Source organism: Heterocephalus glaber, unplaced genomic scaffold (assembly GCF_053883595.1).
Source record: "Heterocephalus glaber isolate CG9 unplaced genomic scaffold, H.glaber_assembly_v1.0 deba00000331, whole genome shotgun sequence".
NCBI classification, from domain to species: domain Eukaryota; kingdom Metazoa; phylum Chordata; class Mammalia; order Rodentia; family Bathyergidae; genus Heterocephalus; species Heterocephalus glaber.
In genome coordinates, this window is record NW_028258142.1 from 8147840 (window position 1) to 8153897 (window position 6058).

A 6058-nucleotide genomic window follows, 5' to 3' on the forward strand; every position below is an offset into this window, starting at 1 on the left:
TTAAAGTATTCTATGGTCTTCCAATTACTTAAGAATAGGTAAATATATTTATCTGTCAAAATGCTTATTCACTCTACAAAGGTATATCCTTTCTCAGCTTTGAAAAATGATCAGCAGCTCTGTATTAAATAAAAGATTTTTCCCATTCTTTCTCCTTTTCATCTAGGATCAAATTAAATATATATTAAACTTTTCCACAAAATCCTGTGTGTATCCTATAATCTTTCTTTCCATCTCCTTTTGACTTTCTGTGCTTTGTTCTCTGAATTTTCTTTGACTCTGCCTACTACTTAAATGTTCCTTTTTCAGTTCTATGTATTTTCCATTCACAGAATCTTGATTTTTTAAAGTTTTTACTATGGTCCAAAACTATCCATGTCCTATTTCTATAATTTGTAGTTATTTGCCAACTGTGTTCATTTGTTTTTTTCATTTTTCATTAAGCATTTCAAGCATTTCAAAACTACCCCCAAATTCCAATATTTGGAACACAGATGGGTCTATTTCTACTACTTGCTGCTTCTGCTGTTTCTCCTTCATGTTGTCCTGTGTTGTATGTCTAATCCTTTCAACATATAACTGATAGTTTCAAATTACGTTTTTAGAAAGGATTTAAGGTTAAGTATGTTGTTCTCGTCCTTCAGAGCTGATATTCTATTATTTCTACAAGGTGCATAAGGAACTAGCAATTAGTATCAATTTAAGACATTTCCAGGCCAAATAATTAAATTGCAGCTGTGTTATAAACTCCATAGGTCTTATATACTTTGTAATCACCCTTAGTTCTACTCCAAACAACAGAGCAAGTGTTAGCCTCACAGACAACAAAAATTATATTTGTGCAAAATTTGAAGTCTACAGATAAACTGAAATTAATAAATGAATTTCAAGAGTTGGCTGTCTACACTCAACATTATTCTAAACAATCAATTGTGTTCCTGCAAACAGGACTTGCATACGAAAAACAAGAAGGCATTTTATATATATGTAAAATTATCAGGAATATCAGGTCAATTTTCATAATTTGTGGATACTGTATTTATTTATTTGTGACTCTATTATGAATACTTGTGGTTATTTTAAAGTCATTAATAGACAGGTGTAGAACAATGAATAATTTAAATTATTGGATGCACAGTTTCCCAGGTGCTTTCCTCTTCAGCAAATGTCCCTTTTGTAGTCTGCTTAACATCATTTTTAAAACATCTTTGTGTTTTTTGCTGATGATCTCTTGGTTTAAAGTGGCCTCCAAGTAAATCATTAGCATGTTGTCTAGTGTGCTAAGCACGAGATGGTGTGATATGTTTTACAGAGAAAAGAAATAGATTAGATCACTCATGATGCTGTCTGTGAGTTCAGTATTAAATAATCCACAATACGTATTAAATGAGGTATTTTTAAACAGAAGCATATATTATACAAAGTAAAGGAGCGATCAGTTGGCAAAAATGTTATAGCTAGAGGCTCACAGGAACCTCATCCTGTATTTCTCCTAGGCACTAGCTTCAATATTTATTATTTTTTTATCAATTTATAGTATATAACCATTGAATTTAATGAAATTAGAGTATTCCTATATATAATATATATACAACAAAAGATCCACAGAATGTCAGAAAATTCTGAAACAATCTTAAGAAATTTAAGATATGTTTAATAATTTATGATGTATACCATGCTTATGCATTGTATGAGTCAACACTGCAAAAATGTCACACCATCCCAAATTGTCTACATATTTAATAAAATCTCAATTGAAGTGACAATGTTAAAATGGAACCTGGCAAGCTATTTTAAAAATCTACATAGAAATGCAAAGATCTAAAAATAGGCAAAGTATCCTTGAAGAATGTGGGAGGACTTGTGCTGCCATATATAAGGCAAAGTATAAAGCATATGACTCTGATGCAAGAGTAGATGAGAGTTTGTGAAAAAATAGAGAACCTTCAAATAGACTCATTGTGCATGGACGCTTGGTTTATGAGATAAGACGAGGTGGTCCTTTCACAAATGGGGTAGGCCCAGAGGATCTCATCACAAAGAACAAAATACCCTGAGTTCTACTGCATATCGTGCACAAAAAATTAAATTCCCCAGAGGCTGATTATATAAGCTCAATACACACACACACACACACACACACACACACACACACACACGTGCACACACATGCACATCCACATGAACTAATTAAAGAGGCAATTAGAAAAAGTATTTACAAGTTTTAAAAAAGTGATAGGAAAAAATTGTTACCAGAATGGCATTAAACAAACTCTTCTTCCCTGAAATTCAACATTAAAGAGTTTAAAATGCATTGTGTAACACATATAAAAACAAAGTTTGATTTGCAGAATATGTAGAAATTTAATTTTATAATACAAAGATAAAATTCATGATAAAATAGTCTAAAACACATGAACAGGCAGGAACAGATACAGTATATATACACATAAAGGGGATATTCAAATAATCCAGTCAGTATACATATGGAAATGTAGGTAATCTCATAAGTAACCAGGAAAATAAAATTAAGCAATAAAGTTGACTAAATTTCAACAACCAAATTATCAATGGCTAAAATTCATGACATACATGAAGAATGTTGAAAATTCTTATATTAATGTTGGATATATAAATTTATATTCCCATTGCTTCTTGGCCTTTTGGCTAAGATCAAGTGTAGTATAAATTTATATTCTCATTGTAGAAAATAGGAAATATTGATTAAGATGAGTCTGTATATGCCCTATGATTAAGTAATTTGTTCCACAGTGTATACTATAAAAGAAAAAGTTTTGAAACTTGTTAAAACAAGAATGGATATTCAGGACAATTATAATAGGAAATACAATAATGGAGAGAGACTGAGCTCAACTCTGAAACAACAAGGACAGTTGGGTATTTATATCCAAAGAGCAGAATGAGATGGTCAGTGGACAGAAAATTATCAAGAGGAGACATCAAGATTGGGTGGTTGTTGCTTAACTGACCAAACAGGATTGTTGCTAAGAGCAAGACAAGGACTGAAACAATCAAGGTGATTAAGTGTCAGAGGATTCTCAGGAAACTGAGTTAGCAGGATTCTAGCTATGATGCAGTTAGCCAGGTAGAAGACAGGACAGAGGTTAAGGTTGAAGTCTCAATGAGAGAAGGGCTCAGAGGAACCTGTCTGGAGTTTGTCAAGGAACATAGTGTCAGTACTCAACAAAGACATGGGTGTATTGCTCTGTGAGAGCTGTGTGTTTGTTTTGAAAGCATCATTATTCCTGACCTGTGTGTTTTCTTTTATTTTTTTCTTGTCCATATGTATATATTATACTATAATCTTTAAATGAGTAGGTTGAACTGCTACAATTGAACCTTCTATGAAAAAAAGAGAATAAAATGTTTCACATTTCTTTTCAGAAGTATTAATTTTAATCTATTGAATTTCTAAAATATTTTATTTTTATTATCCTTTAAATTCTCCACTTCATTATTCCAAAACTGACTTCATTAAATCCAGTCAAAAATAATATGTCAAGAAATTTTTACATCAGTCAATCCAGTGGTTTTAGAAAGGCCTTGAAAAAAAATTGAGTGGCCTTTTTTGCTTATTACTGGTTTCTACCACCTACCTAAATTCTCCCAGATCAATGATACATTGTGCTTTCGAAACTGGAAGTTGCTAGACCTTTGATTTAGATTTAATGACACCAAAAGCTTATCTAAAGCACTACATCAACTAAAAGAAAATCATTTTTATTAAAGAAAGTTATACGCACATATGTATGTTTTTACAACATACTTTTATTATGCTATTGGAAACCTGAAATCATTGGTGAGAATCCCTGTCCATATTAGAATAATTTATGTGCTAAGCTTCAGAGCAGATTTTACCATCTTCTAAGCAATAGTTGTATTTGTAAAAGGGCTGTCATAGGATTCTGTTACTCCAGCAGTTCATTTATTGGTCTCATGATTTCATAATCAAAAACAATAAATAGATACCTACTGTGGACAGTCCTTGAGCTAAATTCTGGGCATAAAAGATATGAATATTGTACTTTATCTGTAAGGTTCTGACTGGAACTAAAACTTGATAATATGAGAAGAGTTTCATTTGAGTGAAAGGGCAGCATGATTAGATTAAATTTAACTTCTACACTGTTTGAAAGAAATGAAAAGTGAAGGGTGCTTTCAAGAAGTTAAGCACCATCATTTTGGGGGTTTTTTACTCTTTATGCATTGCAAATGAACACAGTTTATAAAAATTTTCATAAACTTCTATTGTTATTACACTTTTAGGCAGATATCATATTAAGTAACCTCTAAGAAGAGAATAATCTGAAGGTCTATGAAGTGAGATTCTTCCCCTTCCTGCACTGTAAATTCCATAGTTTAATGATAAGGATTTACACAATTAATAAACAAATAATAGTTTAAATATAAAATATTAAAAGAACACTAAAATGTGAAGTTTCTCAAAAGCAGAACTTTATAAGCATACTTAGTAGAAGCGGGTAAAAAAATATGCTGGTCAATAGGCAGAAAGACCCTGCCAATTGTTCGATTTTAGCATAGGTTTTCTTAAACTTCTTCTCCTCGTGGTGGAGCTTTAAACCATGAGGCTTATAGCTGTTGCATGGTGCCTCTGTTACCTCAATATTATAAAAGGAATGTATTTTATATGTACACATCACATCATACTTGGATGAAAATTGTTTGAAAAAATCTAGCAGTAATTCCCTTGCAAATACTTGTAAATTGATCATGGTTCAGTAGGGTTATGTGAATGTTTAACATGGTAAAGTTTATATGATAACTTCAATATTAAAATTTTAAACTCTTTAAGATCATATTTACTGTTTATTGAATTCTGAAACTATACCAGACCCTTGGCCCTATCACAGCACTGCAGGTAATAAATCCTCATTCTACGCATCAGTAAATTAAAGCTGCAAATGGCTAGCTCACGGAGCAAGGAAGACATAACACAGACACAGCAGCCCTCATGTTCTATTTGCTAACTACAAATATTGTGATGCCATGATCTTTGAAGCATGACACATTGTTATTAATCTATGATTGGGACAGTAATTGAAGTGGTCTTATTTTTTTCTTCATTTTCCAATGCTAAAATATCAATTCTAACAACATTATTCTTAGCACTTGCTATTACAAGTATTCATCATTCTCAAAAAACATTTTATGTCTATATAATTTTTAAATGTGCAAGTCATTAGATGGAAATGAAATGGGTTGTGATAAATCTATTTGCACCATTGTGGAAGATACACCAGAAATAAAAGGAGACCAGTAAGGACCACTTCAGAGAGTGCCTGCAGATTTTCAGCTCTTACCTATGGAGCTGCCTCACAAGCTAATGTATGTGAGAAATACCAGAGTGCTTATTTACTACAATGTGAAGGAGGGCTTTAGATATTGGGTATCAGTGCAATTATTTTTCTCTAGTGTTGAAGCTTACATTCAAAAGGAGGTTTTGCTGAGGAGAAGAGGGGTCAGCATAGACTTATTAATGATTCAGACTTCACTTAGGCTCAGATATCTTTGTTTGCTTCACTCAACTCTTACAAAATGATATACCAGTGTGATAAAAATAAGGAGCAAATTACTATAAAATGATAACATGAAAAAAGTTCCTCATCTATATATGTTAAAATATGTCTTTTGTGACAAAAATATTTTATGACAATTGTACAGTAACTTTTTTTTATTAAATTATTTTATTGGTACATTGTAGGTATACAACACAATTACATGTCTCATTGGGAATTGGACCTTTACATAATTCATCTTGGTTCTTATTTTTTCCCCATTCCTAGCCCTCCCTTCACCTCCTCCACCCTTCCCTATTTACAAAGACTTTATTTCCATTTTTTCCATTTCTCATCATTTTTCCTTTCCCTTCTGTCCTTTCCCCTGCCCCTCCCACTACCCCTACCGCTTTGGACTTTTTCTTCCTATTTTACATTACCGATTATTCATTCTAATCATTGGTACATTTTAGGTATACAATATAATGACATGCATCATTGGAAATTTGCACCTTTACATA

General features: G+C 32.1%; 1 pseudogene; it reads left to right on the forward strand.

Moving 5' to 3' along the window:
• Nucleotides 1-2647: 2647 nt before the first annotated feature.
• Nucleotides 2648-2770, forward strand: LOC147830021 (U2 spliceosomal RNA; annotated as a pseudogene).
• The last annotated feature ends 3288 nt before the right edge of the window (nucleotides 2771-6058 follow it).